Below are 18,266 nucleotides of genomic sequence, written 5' to 3' on the forward strand. Positions count from 1 at the left end.
TAATAATATTAATTATCAGGCAGGAATAAAGAGTATCCCAATATAGATTAACTTTGGTGTTGTCTTATTCAGTTATGTAGATGAATAAATTTGTGTTGCTGAATTTAATATCTTTGTTGACATATATTTTTATTGTTTATTGTTAAACTTTTTTGGAAGAAGATATAAGTTATAGAAATAAAAAATTAAAATAAGGCCTGTGTTGCTTTTCAGAGTTCACAATGAACACCATCAAAATAAAGCTAATTGAGAGGTGATCATATATTCTAAAAGACAAAAATAGGAAGAGGATTTTGTATATTTTCAAGTTAATAATTAAGCACTCCAGATATCATGCTAACAATAAAACATGATTTCTGTCTCTGTGCTTTTGTGAGCATAAATCCCTAAAAATGGCCATATTTAAAAGCTACAAAACAAAGTTAGTTTTATTTTCTATTCATTTTTATAGGTACAGTGTTAAATAGGTAAATTCTGGAGGAGTCAGTATATCAGCAAAACACTATTTTTTAAAAATAAGAAATAGTATTTATTTCTATAACAAAGAAATTATAAATTAATATAATGAGAGATCATTTTCTAGCTATCTGAGATTGGCCAAGATTGTCTGGTGACATTGGATTTTTGTGTCCCTTTGGGAAAATTAGGAGTTATACTCTTGGTGAGAAAATAAATGGATACATCTACCATGGTAAACATTTTGACAACATCTTGATTCAGTGATTACCTCTTGACTCAGTCACTATACTTCCAGTTCCCGACTCACTGCACACAAGGAAACATAAGTAGAGGTGTTCCTCAAGCACTCCTTGTAAAAGCAAAATGAGTAAACATCAAAATGATCCAGCAAAGCTAAATAGATACACACCTCTAGTGTATATACAGTGGATTACTTTACAGCAGTTAAAATGAATAAAATAGGTCTACCTGTATGAACATGGGTATGTCTTACATAGTGTTGTGTGGAAAACAAACAAACAAACAAAACAAGAAGAGATGCTTACCAAAACTATATTTATTTAAAATTTTATAAGAATGAAACATTAGCATATATGCCTTAGGGAATCACATATGTGTAGCAAATTTTTAAAAATGTACACATTTAAAGGATACCCAATACTTTTAGAATAGTGGTTATCTCTGGGGAGGGAGAGGTAGAGGAAGGAAAAAATATAGGATGGAATGAAGGTGGTATTGGAATAATTTAAAATTCCTCCTCCCATCATTGGTTCCTTCCTTCCTTTTTTCCTCCCTCCTTTCCTTCCTCTTTCCCACCCTCCTTTCTCCTCTACCCTTTTCCTATCTCTACCCTGCATCTCCCATCTCTACTTCACACCTTCTACCTTCTATCTTCTATCTCTATCTCACCCTGCACCTTCTTCCCACTGTTCCTCTCCCTCCCACCCCAAATCCTCCTGCTCCTCCTACCCCACCCCTCCCCTTCCCATCCCCCTTTTCTCTTTCCTCCCCCTTCCCTTCTTTTTTTTTTTTTTCTTGTCAATTGTGTTATTTATTTTATTTTATTTCACTTTAAGTTCTGGGCTACATGTGCAGAATGTGCAGGTTTGTTACATCCTGTCTTTTGTCCATCTTTCCATCATTCTTTCTTTAAAGGAAGCTGAAGCAAATAGGGCAACATGTTATATTTTTAACCTCTCCGTTACTTTCCAATTTGACATCCTTAGACAAACAGATAAATCCTCAAATGAAGATCCTTTTGTAGTACATGAGTATGATGATTTAATTTCCACACCCAGGTGTAAGACATGCCTCTCTCAAACCTTGTTATGAGGTCAGCACATCACCCTTCTGATATTTTAAAATATCCCAAAATAACTCCACTTACACTCTTATTTTAAATGTTGCTTTGAACTGGGCATAGCCACCTTCCTGTCCCCAGTTCGAGTTACAACAGGAAAAGTAAAGGAACACAAAGATTATCTCTCCATTACATTGACTCTATACCTAACTGGTATTTAATACTGGGTGATGATTATGATCTTTCAAAATGAGTTCCTTCAATGAAGAAATTCATCAACTTACATGGATCTTGGTGTTTGAAACTGACATATATTTCTCCACATTTCTCATTATTGCAATTACACGTTTATTTATTTGGTAACTTGTTTCTCGTGTGACTTCCACCTGAATAGATGGGAAGTACCCCATAGGAAATGATCTCATAATGATCCATTTACTAGGGCTCAGTGTCTGACACAGAATTGATGTGTAAGGTAACGAAATTAATATGGAAATTAAGGAAACACTGAAATCATTACTTTTCTAAAGAAGAAAGAAGACAACCAGAATGATGTCTTCATTAAAAAATTATGCCACTGTTGCTTGGAAAATATATTCATGGTAAAGATCCATTTTCTTTATCCTGACTAAATTCTCATTAAAAATCATTTTGAGTCCATTGGTTAAATAAACAACCATAGATCATTGTCAGTTGAACGATTTCCAGGGCTGCGAAACTACTAAAAGTATGCTTAAATTAGGCTAGATATTTTAGGACCTCCCAATTGTTAAATTGTACACACCCTGTGGCTTGAGGAAGAGGCGGCTAAAACACTGGTATACACATTGAATAGTCTAAGCATAAACATGGGTTAAGGTCCTACTTCTTCCCTTACTATTAGGAATACAAATAGATTAGGGCCTCAAAGTACAAAATGTTGGTTTCTTTTCAAGAAACAAAATGATTGTCCTTGCCAAAAGAATAAATGAATGAGGCTTTCAGTGATTAATCTGTGTCTGAGTTTCTTCCCATGTTAAGTGAGTGAACCAGTGGCTGAACTTTTCCATGAGAAAAGCAAGTATTTACATGGTACAAGAGGATTTTTGTTTTTAACCATTAAAACATCATTTTTTGATTAGTGCCATTAGAATGTTAACTTCATGAACAATTAAAAGCTAATATTTTCTGGCAGATTTTAGTAGCTCCATACATAAAATCCAGGGGAAGATAAATGAAGTCATATGGTTCTGATTCACTGCTAGTGTTACAAACCATTGTGAATTTGATCACAATCCAATTTGTACTTCAAATATCATCTAAATTTGATTAATTTCCATTTGTAACATTGTAAACTGGAAAAATTATGTCAAAAGCAATTTGTTTAGAAAACAATCAGAGATAAGAGACAGTCTATGAAATGAAAGAATGTACAAATCAAACATCTGACAAGGGGTTAATATCCAAAATATCTAAGGAACTCATACAAATCAATAGTAAGAAAATAAGTAACCCAGTTAAAAGATGGGCAAATGATTTGAATGGATACTTCTCAAAAGGAGACAAATAACCAATATATGAAAAAAATGTTCAATATCACTAATTATTGTAGGTGCAAATTAAAATCAAAATATTACCTCACATCCTTTAGAATGGTTATTTTTGAAAAGATGAAAGATAAATGTTGGTGAGTTGTGGGGAAAAGAGAAGCCTAGCACACTGTTGGTGAGAATGTAAATTAGTACAGCCATTATGGAACCAGTATGGAAGTTCCTCAAAAAATTAAAAATAAAGCTACCGTATGATCCTGCAATCCCACTACTGGGTATATAGGCAAAGGAAACAAAATCAGTCTGTTGAAGAGGTATCTGCATTCCCACGTTCATTGCAAGGATATGGAATCAACTAAGGGTCCATTAACAGTTGAATGGATAAAGAAAAAGTGGTGTACAGATACACAATGAAATACTATTCAGTTTTAAAAAAGAAGGAAGTCTTGTCATTTATAATAACATAGATAAACCTAGAGGACGTTATGCTAAGTGAAATAAACCAGGCCCAGAACGGCAAATGCCACATGATTTCACTCATATGTGGAATCTAACAAGTTAAAGTCATAGAAGTAGAGAATAGAATGCTGGTTACTAGGGACTGGGTGGGGATGGGGGATTAGAGAGATAATCAGTCACTCTAGTTAATAATAATGTATTCTTGAAAATTTCTAAAAGAGTAGATTTTTAAAAAACGATATGTGGGGTAACGCATATGTGAATTAGAACAATTTAGCCATTTCACAATGTATAGATATTTCAAAATAGCATGTTGTATATAATAAATATATAGTTTTTATTTGTCAGTTAAAAATAAATGATAAAAAGGTAACTTTAAATAAATCTGATCTTATATTTGTACCTTTAAGATAGAGTAAAAAATGAAGAAAATAAAGCAATGTTTAGAGAAGCATTAAAACTGAAACATACATGGACATATAGGAAGATATTTCAAAAATAGTTCGTCACAAGAAGTAACATGATGTTATTTCCTATATAGGTTTCATAGAGAGAGAGAGAGAGAGAGAGAGAGAGAGAGAGAGAGAGAGCACCTTCAACATTCACCTTAAACATCTAAAGTGTAATTTAAGCTATCAACATTGTTCTTTATTAAAGATTAATAATGCAAATTTATTCATGTTCATTTCAATTTGTGTGCAAATACATCATTTATACTGCAAGAAGGCTGTGGCTTCTAAAATTCAATTTCAAATAAATTACAAAATTCCCAGAGGTTCTGTGGTTTTTTTTCTTAGAGTAGTCAAACTTTTTAAAATAAAGTTTTAGTAACTAGAAATTCAGAGTAAATAAATGTGCATTTCTTCTGATCTTCCCTTTCCTACCACCACCTCTCAAACTAAAAACAACAAAACAAATTTCTAAATACACTGTATTCATAAAGAACATGTGAGCACATAGCACATACATTGTTAAAGTTAAAAAATGTACTTTTTTTTTTCCAGTGTGAATACGAAATTTATTTGAAGAAAGCATAGGAGAGCTAAGAAGGAGCTCCTTGAGCTGCTTCTTACTCTCAGAGGAATTTCATATCCTTCTGCCTAAAGCTGCTTCATAAAGACTTTCTTTCAAGTAACTGAAGGTCATTTTGTCTGCCAGTGCATTCAAGTTTAAAAGTAGTATTTATCATGAATTCCCTTTTATATGTATGCATAGGTACTAACACCACAGGTACTGTTTTTTTTTTTTTCTTAATTTACTTTAAGTTCTAGGGTACATGTGCACAACGTGCAGGTTTGTTACATATGTATACATGTGCCATGTTGGTGTGCTGCACCCATTAACTCATCATTTACATTAGGTATATCTCCTAATGCTATCCTTCCCTGCCCCTCCAACAATAGGACCCGGTGTGTGATGTTCCCCTTCCTGTGTCCAAGTGACCTCATTGTTCAATTCCCACCTATGAGTGAGAATATGCGGTGTTTGGTTTTCTGTTCTTGCCATAGTTAGCTGAGAATGATAGTTTCCAGCTGCATCCATGTCCCTACAAAGGACATGAACTCACCCTTTTTTATGGCTGCATAGTATTCCATGGTGTATATGTGCCACATTTTCTTAATCCAGTCTGTCACCAATGGACATTTGGGTTGGATCCAAGTCTTTGCTATTGTGAATAGTGCCGCAATAAACATATGTGTGCATGTGTCTTTATAGCAGCATGACTTTTAATCCTCTGCATGTATCTCCAGTAATGGGATGGCTGGGTCAAATGGTATTTCTAGTTGTAGATCCTTGAGGAATCGTCACACTGTTTTCCACAATGGTTGAACTAGTTTACAGTCCCACCAACAGTGTAAAAGTGCTCCTATTTCTCCACATCCTCTCCAACACCTGTTGTTTCCTGATTTTTTAATGATTGCCATTCTAACTGGTGTGAGATGGTATCCCATGGTGGTTTTGATTTGCATTTCTCTGATGGCCAGTGATGATGAGCATTTTTTCATGTGTCTGTTGGCTGTATACATGTCTTCTTTTGAGAAATGTCTGTTCATATCCTTTGCCCACTTTTTGATGGGGTTGTTTTTTCCTGTAAATTTGATTGAGTTCTTTATAGGTTCTGGATATTAGCCCTTTGTCAGATGAGTAGATTGCAAAAATTTTCTCCCATTCTGTAGGTTGCCTGTTCACTCTGATGGTAGTTTCTTTTGCTGTGCAGAAGCTCTTTAGTTTAATGAGATCCCATTTGTCAATTTTGGCTTTTGCTGCCGTTGCTTTTGCTGTTTTAGACATGAAGTCCTTGCCCATGCCTATGTCCTGAATGATATTACTTAGGTTTTCTTCTAGGGTTTTTATGGTTTTAGGTCTAACATTTAAGTCTCTAATGCATCTTGAATTAATTTTCGTATAAGGAGTAAGGAAAGGATCCAGTTTCAGCTTTCTACTTATGGCTAGTCAATTTTCCCAGCACCATTTATTAAATAGGGGATCCTTTCCCCATTTCTTGTTTCTCTCAGGTTTGTCAAAGATCAGATGGCTGTAGATGTGTGGTATTATTTCTGAGGACTCTGTTCTGTTCCATTGGCCTATATCTCTGTTTTGGTACCAGTACCATGCTGTTTTGGTTACTGTAGCCTTGTAGTATAGTTTGAAGTCAGGTAGCATGATGCCTCCAGCTTTGTTCTTTTGACTTAGGATTGTCTTGGCAATGTGGGGTCTTTTTTGGTTCCAATATGAACTTTAAAGCGGTTTTTCCCAATTCTGTGAAGAAAGTCATCTGTAGCTTGATGGGGATGGCATTGAATCTATAAATTACCTTGGGCAGTATGGCCATTTTCACAATATTGATTCTTCCTATCCATGAGCATAGTATGTTCTTTCATTTGTTTGTGTGTCTTTTATTTCACTGAGCAGTGGTTTGCAGTTCTCCTTGAAGAGGTCCTTTACATCCCTTGTAAGTTGGATTCCTAGGTATTTCAAGGGAAATGATACATAGAACTTTGTCTAGGTTACATTAAACATAATTAATTTCTGTGATCATTACACTTCAGGATAACAAAAGTCACGATAACCATTTTCAGGTTTATGGAAACCTGAAATTGGAACCTGAATGTTCCAATTAACTCCCGTAATTAATTAATCTGAATAGACCAATAGCAGGCTCTGAAATTGAGGCAATAATTAATAGCCTACCAATGAAAAAAAGTCGAGGACCAGATGGATTCACAGCTGAATTCTACCAGAGGTACAAGGAGGAGCTGGTACCATTCCTTCTGAAACTATTCCAATCAATAGAAAAAGAGGGAATCCTCCCTAACTCATTTTATGAGGCCAAAATCATCTTGATACCAAAGCCTGGCAGAGACACAACAAAAAAAGAGAATTTTAGACCAATATCCCTGATGAACATCGATGCAAAAATCCTCAATAAAATACTGGCAAACCGGATTCAGCAGCATATCAAAAAGCTTATCCACCATGATCAAGTGGGCTTCATCCCTGGGATGCAAGGCTGGTTCAACATTCGCAAATCAATAAACGTAATCCAGCATATAAACAGAACCAAAGACAAGAACCACATGATTATCTCAATAGATGCAGAAAAGGCTTTTGACAAAATTCAACAGCCCTTCATGCTAAAAACGCTCAATAAATTCGGTATTGATGGAACGTATCTCAAAATCATAAGAGCTATTTATGACAAACCCACAGCCAATATCATATGGAATGGGCAAAACATGGAAAAATTCCCTTTGAAAACTGGCACAAGACAGGGATGCCCTCTCTCACCACTCCTATTCAACATAGTGTTGGAAGTTCTGGCTAGGGCAATCAGGCAAGAGAAAGAAATCAAGGGTATTCAGTTAGGAAAAGAAGAATTCAAATTGTCCCTGTTTGCAGATGACATGATTGTATATTTAGAAAACCCCATTGTCTCAGCCCAAAATCTCCTTAAGCTGATAAGCAACTTCAGCAAAGTCTCAGGATATAAAATTAATGTGAAAAAATCACAAGCATTCTTATACACCAGTAACAGACAAACAGAGAGCCAAATCATGAATGAACTTCCATTCACAATTGCTTCAAAGAGAATAAAATACCTAGGAAATCAACTTACAAGGGATGTAAAGGACCTTTTCAAGGAGAACTACAAACCACTGCTCAGTGAAATCAAAGAGGACACAAACAAATGGAAGAACATACCATGCTCATGGATAGGAAGAATCAAAATCATGAAAATGGCCATACTGCCCAAGGTTATTTATAGATTCAATGCCATCCCCATCAAGCTACAGATGACTTTCTTCACAGAATTGGAAAAAACTGCTTTAAAGTTCATATTGGAACCAAAAAAGACCCCACATTGCCAAGACAATCCTAAGTCAAAAGAACAAAGCTGGAGGCATCATGCTACCTGACTTCAAAGTATACTACAAAGCTACAGTAACCAAAACAGCATGGTACTGGTACCAAAACAGAGATATAGACCAATGGAACAGAACAGAGTCCTCAGAAATAATACCACACATCTACAGCCATCTGATCTTTGACAAACCTGAGAGAAACAAGAAATGGGGAAAGGATTCCCTATTTAATAAATGGTGCTGGGAATATTGGCTAGCCATAAGTAGAAAGCTGAAACTGGATCCTTTCCTTACTCCTTATACGAAAATTAATTCAAGATGGATTAGAGACTTAAATGTTAGACCTAATACCATAAAAATCCTAGAGGAAAACCTAGGTAGTACCATTCAGGGAATAGGCATGGGCAAAGACTTCATGTCTAAAACAGCAAAAGCAACGGCAGCAAAAGCCAAAATTGACAAATGGGATCTAATTAAACTAAAAAGCTTCTGCACAGCAAAAGAAATTACCATCAGAGTGAGCAGGCAACCTACAGAATCGGAGAAAATTTTTGCAATCTACTCATCTGACAAAGGGCTAATATCCAGAACCTACAAAGAACTCAAACAAATTTACAAGAAAAAAACAAACAACCCCATCAAAAAGTGGGCAAAGGATATGAACAGACATTTCTCAAAAGAAGACATTCATACAGCCAACAGACACATGAAAAAATGCTCATCATCACTGGCCATCAGAGAAATGCAAATCAAAACCACCATGAGATACCATCTCACACCAGTTAGAATGGCGATCATTAAAAAGTCAGGAAACAACAGGTGTTGGAGAGGATGTGGAGAAATAGGAACATTTTTACACTGTTGGTGGGACTCTAAACTAGTTCAACCATTATGGAAAACAGTATGGCGATTTCTCAAGGATCTACAACTAGATGTACCATATGACCCAGCCATCCCATTACTGGGTATATACCCAAATGATTAAAAGTCATGCTGCTATAAAGACACATGCACACATATGTTTATTGTGGCACTATTCACAATAGCAAAGACTTGGAATCAACCCAAATGTCCATCAGTGACAGATTGGATTAAGAAAATGTGGCACATATATACCACGGAATACTATGCAGCCATAAAAAAGGATGAGTTTGTGTCCTTTGTAGCGGCATGGATGCAGCTGGAAACCATCATTCTTAGCAAACTATCACAAGAACAGAAAACCAAACATCGCATGTTGTCACTCATAGGTGGGAACTGAACAATGAGATCACTTGGACTCGGAAAGGGGAACATCACACACCGGGGCCTATCATGGGGAGGGGGGAGGGGGGAGGGATTGCATTGGGAGTTATACCTGAGTTAAATGACGAGTTGATGGTTGCTGACGAGTTGATGGGTGCAGCACAGCAACATGGCACTAGTGTACATATGTAACAAACCTGCATGTTATGCACATGTACCCTAGAACTTAAAGTATAATAATAATAATAATAATTTTTTAAAAAAGAAAAAAAAAGGCTCTTTTGGTACCTTGCCTATTTAAATGAATAAACAAATTGTGAAGTCCTATTATACAAGAACTGCATAAATTAGAGCTACATTTTAGTAGAGATCATTATTCTACTGAGTAAATTCAAAATCTGTACCCAGAAAATCTTATTTTTAAACCTAATTGTTAATTAAGAAAATATTGTACAATAAACACATAGAGCCTAATTTTGAATATTCCTATGCATCATAATTTGAGTTTAAAAACATGACTCACAGCAAAGGGTTCTTGAATTTTGTATATTTAAAAATATTTAAATGCAGTTTATTGAGTTAATATTTGTGAATCTTATATTAATTATTAGTAGTCTTACAGTAAATGATATATTCAGAAATATGCAGAACTTGTAATATCACTTATAAAAATAGGTTTTTCTAATAAAAGTAAGTAAAAATAACATTCCTCTCTTGAGTCATTTCCTAAAATTTCACATTCAAATTTTCTATTAATAAGTTGCTCCATTTAAATGCTACATTTAATACAGCAACTAGAAATAGGAAAATGGAAGAAACAGTACTAAGCACTTTGCATATATTATCTTTTTAAATCCTCACAGTATCTCCCCTGTACATTGGGAATTGTTGGATCAAAAGAGAAGTCTTAGTATATCAGAGGAAGGAAACATATGACCATGAATTTTGTGCTATGTTTAATCTTGATCTGTGGCAAAGTACAGATCTGAATGTATAAGCACTCTACATTTCTTTATATTTGTAATTCAGAAAGGGCTTTACCTTTCATTGTGCAGGAAAGAAAAATTGTGAAAGATTTTGTAATGAACCAAAAAGATGACCAGATGTCTAGTAGACAAAATTGTCTCACCTTCACTGTCTATGAATTATTTTGGAACTGTCTACATTATTTAAAAATGATAGAAATGTAACAAATTTCTACCTGTAGAATTGCAATTGCAATTGATTATTGCCCTGTGGATATTGGCCAATTTTGCCAATTTGCATATATTTGTAAATTCTTTTCAGTATGCTATGTTTTTTCAGTATACTACATCTTTTCAGCATATATGGTCCTTGGATTCTCCTTTGAATGATCTGTAGCATCTTACTAAATCTCTCATTAATTAATGGGTTAATTGAAATCTCTTTTTTTTTTTCTTTTTTGAGACATGATCTAGCTCAGTTCCCCATTCTGGAGTGCAGTGGTGTGATCATGGCTCACTACAGCCTCAACTTCCTGGGCTCAAGTGATCTCCTGACCTTTAGTCTTCCAAGTAGCTGGGACTACAGGCATGCACCACCATGTCTGCCTAATTTTTTATTGTAGAGATGGGAGTCTCAGTATGTTGTCCAGGCTGGTCTTGAATTCCTGGGTTCAAGCAATCTTCCTGCCTTGAATTACCAAAGTGTTGGAATTACAGGTGTGAGCCACCATGTCCAACCTCATTAAAATCTTTAATCCATGTTTGTTTTATACTTTTACTTGAATTTATCTCTTTAAACTGATTGCCCATGAACTGTTTTTGAGGTAATCCACTATAATATGCAATGGATTTCTTTAACAGAACCCGGCAGAATGTGTTGCCAGAATAGTGTATCTTATTAGGAGACTTAAGCTTGGTATGTCTTTTTGGTTCCCAAACTGAAACCCAAGAGGCAACAGAACCTAACTTTGCTGACTGAATTTCTCTATTTTTCTTCCCTCTACTGATTTTTGTTTCCGGTTTGCTTATAGCCACTGGCTTATTCTCCATTGGTGACAGCAATGACTGGGAATTTGGTTTCATGATCTGATCATCTAGTGATTTATACAAATGGCTAACAGATTATAGAGATGTGAGTTCCATACTCTTTGGGTGACAGGTAACAGAGAGATTGGTTTGTTTACATATACATACATATATATACACACATATATATACACATATACGTATGTGTGTATATATATGTATATGTATATCCTCTTTGTCCATTTTGAGCTTAAATCAATTAAGAATCTTGTATTCAATGGAATGGAAAGCTGTTTGATATTTGGACCATGAGTTTTTGGGTTTCGATGTTTACTATCAACCTGTGGCAAAAGTGCTGATTTGAATTTATAAGCACACTAAGTGACTTTGTGCCTGTATCAAAATATCTCATGTACCCCATAAATATATACACCTACTATGTACCCACAAATATTAAAAATAAAAAATTTAAAAAGGTCTTTACCTCTCATTGTATGAGAGCATTGGCAAATTATATTATAAAGACTCAATATAAAGGGGCTGTGTCTTGATTGATTTAGATAAATAAGTGCTAATATAAATAAAATATGCTAACATTAATACTACATAATATTCAAGATTATGAAAAATATAAATTTGTGTTTAAATAAACTGGACCATTATTCTGACAAACTTTATGTCAATAGTAATTATGTTTTGTGATATGTCAGCTTGAAGATAATTTTTACAATGTCCCGTTTAAAGCCTAGGACTGATATTGAACTTAATTAATGAATAATCATTGGATACTTAGATAATTTCTAAGGTAGAATACTTAAACATTGATTACTAAGCATGCTTTTATATTTATGTACATTTGCTTCCTTTTTATGTTGTAGAGTGGTTGTAGCTTTGGGGCATGTTAATGAGTGTGTTTATTTTAGTCACTTTAAAAAGATGTTAAAAGAATATATATGGTCATATAAATTTGTGTTATATGTTTTCATAAGTTCTGCTAGTCAGCTGAAATACTTATGTATAATGAACAATTTTCAATATTACACTCCCTAGTTTTCTTTGTGAAATACAAGTTCATTACTTTGGTTAAAAGTTATAATTAATAGGACGGAGACTATTTTAGAAACAATAGAAACAAAGAAATACAACTTATGTGTGTGTCTTTATTACTCAAGAAATAAAAAAGGTTTATCTTAAAGTCATGGTTCTTAAAATTTTGATCTCGGATTCATTTACACTCTTTTTTTTTTTTTTTTTTTTTTTTTTTTTTTTTTTGAGACAGAGTCTTGCTGGAGTGCAGTGGCGCCATCTCTGCTCACTGCAAGCTCCAACTCCTGGGTTCACGCCATTCTCCTACCTCAGCCTCCTGAGTATCTGGGATTACAGGCGCCCGCCACCAGGCCCAGCTAATTTTTTTGTATTTTTAGTAGAGATGGGGTTTCACTGTGTGAGCCGAGATGGTCTAGATCTCCTGACCTCGTCATCCGCCCACCTCGGCCTCCCAAAGTGTTGGGATTACAGGCGTGAGCCATCGCGCCTGGCCCATTTATACTCTTAAATGACTATAAAACTGGCACCCATGACCCTATCTTAACTAAATGTTCAAATCTTTGATAAGTTTTTTATTTTTCCATTTCTAAATCAGTTTATATCTATATCTATATATATTTTTTGCATTTAAAACTATTTTTTATTTTCCCAGAGTGCTCCTGAAAATCTCAAAGTAATTTTGTAAGGATTGCACATGAGAAGTTTTTAAGTAAGAAAATGTGCTTAGGACCAGGCGCAAAGACTCATGCCTGTAATGCCAGAACTTAGGGGGGCCGAGGTGAGTGGATCACCAGCGGTCAGGAGTTTGAGACCAGCCTGAATAACATGGAGAAACCCCTATCTCTATAAAAGTACAAAATTAGCCAGGCGTGGTGGCACATGACTGTAATCCCAGCTACTTGGGAGGCTGAGGCAGGAGAATCGCTTGAACCTGGGAGGCGGACGTTGTGGTGAGCTGAGATCACACCATTGCACTCCAGCCTGGGTGACAAGAGCGAAACTCCATCTCAAAAAACAAACAAACCAAGAAAAACAACAACAACAACAACAAAAAACTATGTACTTACTCTGCCCCCAAATTTGTATAAGTAAAATATTATTAATAAAAATATTGCAGAGTGTTCATGCTATGATTTAAATGTTTGTCCCCTCCAAAACTCATGTTGAAATTTAATTGCTATTTTAACAATATTAAAAGGTTGGACTATTAAGAAGTGATTTGGCCATGAGGGCTCCACCCTCAAGAATTGATGAATAACATTATCATGAGGGTGGGCTCATTATAAAAGAGGGATTTCAGCCCCCTCCCTCCCTCTCTCTCTTCCTCTATCTCTTACCCTTTCTTGTCCTTTCACCTTTACCCATGGAATGACATAGCAAGAAGGCCCTTGCCAGATGCCAGGCCCTCCTCAATCTTGGATTTTGCAGCCTCTAGTGCCATGAGTCAATATATTTCTGTTCACAATAAATTACCCAGTCTGTGATAGTCTCTTATAGCAGCCCCAAAACAAATTAAGACAGGAGGTTTTATGGGAAGTCCCTGGAAATTTCTCAATGTCTTTGCTTTCTGTAAATTCTTTTAAGCTTGGGGGATATACTGTATAAAACTCTTTTCAAAATAGCTTTTCTAGCTTTTCTGTTTATTAGAGCCCTCAAGGGGCTTTGCCTAAAGATATTAAGTAACAACAGTACAGTATTTTCAACTATAATATCTATTATTTTTATAAGTACATTTTTTAAAGTAAACTTTTTAAAAGTATACTTGTCCATGTATTAGTTCATTTTCACACTGCTGATAAAGACATACCTGAGAGTGGGTAATTTACAAAAGAAAGGGGTTTATTGGACTTACAGTTCCACATGCTGGGGAGGCCTCACAATCATGGTGGAAAGTGAAAGACACGTCTCATATGGTGGCAGACAAGGGAAGAGAGCTTGTGCAGGAAAACTCCCTCTTATAATGACTATCAGATCTCATAAGGCTTACTCACTACCACAAGAAGAGCATGGGAAAGGCCTGCACCCATGATTCAATTACCTCCCACTGGGTCCCACCCATAACACTTGGGAATTCCAGATGAGATGTGAGTGGGAACAAAACCAAACCATATCATTCCACCCCTGTCCCCTCCCAAATCTCATGTCCTCACATTTCAAAACCAATCATGCCTTCCCAACAGTCTCCAAAAGTCTTAACTCATTTCATCATTAACTCAAAAGTCCACAGTCTAAAGTCTCATCTGAGACAAGGCAAATCCCTTCCACCTATAAGCCTATAAAATCAAAAGCAAGTTAGTCACTTCCTAGATACAGTGGGGGTACAGGCATTGGATAAATACACCCATTCTAAATAGGAAACACTGGCCAAAACAAAGGGGCTACAGGGTCCATGCTAGTCTGAAATCCAGCAAAGCACCCAAATCTTACAGCTCCAAAATGATCTCCTTTGACTCCATGTCTCACATCCAGGTCACGCTGATGAAAGAGATGGCTTCCCATGGTCTTGGGTGGCTCTTCCTCTGTGGCTTTGATGGGTATAGCCCCCTCCTAGTTGATTTCATGGGCTGGCATTGAGTGTCTTCAGCTTTTCCAGGCACATGGTGCAAGCTGTTGGTGGATCTACCATTCTGCAACCTGGAGGACAGTGGCCCTTTTCTCACAGCTTCACTAGGCAGTGCCCCATATGGACTCTGTGAGGCCTCTGACAACACATTTCCCTTCCACACTGCCCTAGCAGAGGTTCTCCATGAAGGCCCCAGCCCTGCAGCAAACTTCTGCCTGTGCATCCAGGCATTTCCATATATCTTCTGAAATCTGGGTGGAGGTTCCCAAACCTCAATTCTTGACCTCTGTGCACCCACTGGCTCAACATCATGTGGAAGCTGCCAAGGCCGGGGGCTTCTGTCCTCTGGAGCAACAGCCTGAGCTGTACCTTGCCCCATTTTAGTAATGGCTAGAATGACTGGGACACAGGGCACCAAGACCCTAGACTACACACGGTAGGGGGACCCTGGGCCCATTCCAGGAAACCATTTTCTCCTAGGCCTCCTAGCCCTTGATGGGAGGGGCTGCCGTGAAGACCTCTGAAATGTCCTGGAGACATTTTCCCCATTGTCTTGGGGATTAACACTGGGCTCCTCATGACTTATGCAAATTTCTGCAGTTAGACTGAATTTCTCCCCAGAAAATGGGTTTTTCTTTTCTATCACATTGTCAGGCTGCAAATTTTCTAAACTTTTATGCTCTGTTTCCCTTATGAAACTGAATACCTTTACCAGAACCCAAGTCACCTTTTGAATGCTTTGCTGCTTAGAGATTTCTTCCACCATATACCCTAAATTATCTCTCTTGAGTTCAAAGTTCCACAGATCTCTAGGGCAGGGGCCAAATGCCACCAGCATCTTTGCTAAAACATAACAAGAGTCACCTTTTACCCAGTTCCGAAAAGGTACCTCCTCTCCATCTGAGACCACCTCAGTCTGCACCTTATTGCCCATATCGCTATCAGGCCTTTGGTCAAAGCTATTCAACAAGTCTCCAGGAAATTCCAAACTTTCCCACATTTTCCTGTCTTCTTCTGAGCCTTCCAAAGTGTCCCAATCCCTGCCTGTTACCCAGTTCCAAAGTTGCTTCCACATTTTCGAATGTCTCTTTAGCAACGCCTCACTCTACTGGTACCAATGACTGTATTAGTCTGTTTTTATGCTGCTGCTAAAGGCATACCCGAGACTGGGCAATTTACAAAAGAAAGACAATTTATTGGAGTTACATTTCCACGTGGTGGAGGAGGCCTCACAATCATGGTAGAAAGTGAAAGTCATGCCTCCACATGGTGGCAGAGAAGAGAAGAGAGCTTGTGCAGGAAGACTCCCTCTTGTAATAACCATCAGATCTCAGGAGACTTACTATCATGAGAACAGCAACAGAAAGAACTGCCCCCATGATTCAATTACCTCCCACTGGGTCCCTTCCACAACACTTGGGAATTCAAGATGAGATCTGGGTGGAGACACAGCCAAACCATATCAATCCACAACTGCATTTCATTAATTTGAATCTAACAAATCTAGATAGCAAGTTTTCATCCTATCCCCACATATGCTATAGAGATCTACTTGTAGGCAAAATTGTGAAGTAGAGAGGAGTCAGCATTTCTCACTGCTTTTGGGGATCGTGTGCCTCATTTATTAGCTTTTCTTACTCTCGGCACAACTTAAAAGTGCCCTGAATCACATTCTCCAAAAGTTCTCAATATTCTTTACCATGTTATTTCTACTTCTGGGTAATGAAATGCCATAACATAGTTTAAATGTAATGGTTATAAAAGTCCAAGGCTCAAAATGGTTAAGACACTAATGAAGTTAGGTTTTCAGGTAGTTTGTATCTTGTTATGATTTAATTTATCATCCCAGGCTATACATACAGGGAGGTAAGGTGAATAAAGCATCTTATGTCATACGTGGGTTTCCATCACTCATCCAGTATGCCCCTATAATTTTGGCAGTTAAATCAGCTAATTGGAAGACCATGCTCCTTCCAATACTATTTTAGTGTGTGACCAATTTGCCATGGTGAGCACAAATCAGATCAAATACCAAATAGAAAAAGAAATTCTGTGTGGTGGAGTCAGACTAATTTTCCTAGAATCCAGGCTGAAGGTTGAGGACAGATGGTGTAGGTTCACATCATTTGGTTTGTTATAATCTATGAAAACTCTTCCCCACCCCAATAACGATTTCAATTTGTAATTACTACTATTTCAGGTTTGACTGCAACTATGATGTAATGAGATTGCTGTGTCAGTTGGATCTGATTTCAAAGAGATAATGCACATTTTCCTTTCTGAATGAGTTCATTTAAAATAATAGGTTCAAAATGGAAACAAAAACTGGCAGAAATAAAGGCTCTTGAAAACATGGCATTCCTTTAGTTTTCACTCAGACAGCACGGGGAATTGAAAGGGTCTCTGTGGACTGATGGTCTCTGTTTCACATCATCACAGATAATAATGGATCCTCAGGGAAGAGTCAAAAAATTGGTCTGTTGCTGATGTGCATGTCTCCCTGGCTCAGAAGCAAAAAACTCAGGCCCAAAAAAAGAGGCTTGTGCTGATTTCTTCACTTGTTCACTTATATATATTGATCATCTTTACAATAAGGTGCTAGGCTAGTAAATATATTTTAAAAATATAAGATGTACATAAGATGTATATACTATTAGAAGTACAGGATATGGATGTAATTTTTGTGGTTAAGAATGTGAACTCTAGGTAGACTGCTTGTCTCCATAGCCAGGCTCCATCAGCTGTTGACCTTGGGCAAGTTGCCTGACTTCTCTGGACTCAGTTTCCTCTTTTCTCAGTTGTGATAATTTTAGTACTTAAGTAAAATAACACCTATAAAGCATGTAAAGTTGCCATGAAAGACTAGGATTCAATAAACATTTGCTATGATGAATGATGATGATTAAATTACTTACCACAAGGTGCCTCCAAATCACTAAACATCCCAGTCATAGACTTAATACATTACAGGAGCTGCTAGACCTTAGGAAAACATTATTAAGATAGAAGCCCTGGCCAGGCATCGTGGCTCATGCCTGTAATCCCAGCATTTTGGGAGGCTGAGGTGGACAGATCATGAGGTCAGGAGATCAAGACCATCCTGGCTAATGCGGTGAAACCCCATTACTACTAAAAGTACAAAAAATTAGCCAGGTGTGGTGGCAGGTGCCTGTAGTCCCAGCTACTTGGGAGGCTGAGGCAGGAGAATCACTTGAACTCAGGAGGTGGAGGTTGCAGTGAGCTGAGATCGCGCCACTGCACTCCAGCCCGGGCGACTGAGCGAGACTCCATCTCAATAGTAATAATAAT

At 36.9% G+C, this 18,266-nt stretch overlaps 1 protein-coding gene and 1 non-coding gene across 3 annotated transcripts in view; one reads left to right on the top strand and one right to left on the bottom strand.

The window, feature by feature from the left end:
* GABRB1 (gamma-aminobutyric acid type A receptor subunit beta1) overlaps positions 1 to 18,266 on the bottom strand; it is a 439,513-nt gene that overhangs the window by 114,512 nt on the left and 306,735 nt on the right. The gene's annotated exons all lie outside the window — the stretch shown is intronic.
* LOC119627784 (small nucleolar RNA U13) lies at positions 1,712 to 1,815 on the top strand. The gene has a single exon (XR_005244016.2). It is a non-coding gene; the product is annotated as a small nucleolar RNA U13 (small nucleolar RNA).

Source organism: Chlorocebus sabaeus, chromosome 27 (genome assembly GCF_047675955.1).
Source record: "Chlorocebus sabaeus isolate Y175 chromosome 27, mChlSab1.0.hap1, whole genome shotgun sequence".
NCBI classification, from domain to species: domain Eukaryota; kingdom Metazoa; phylum Chordata; class Mammalia; order Primates; family Cercopithecidae; genus Chlorocebus; species Chlorocebus sabaeus.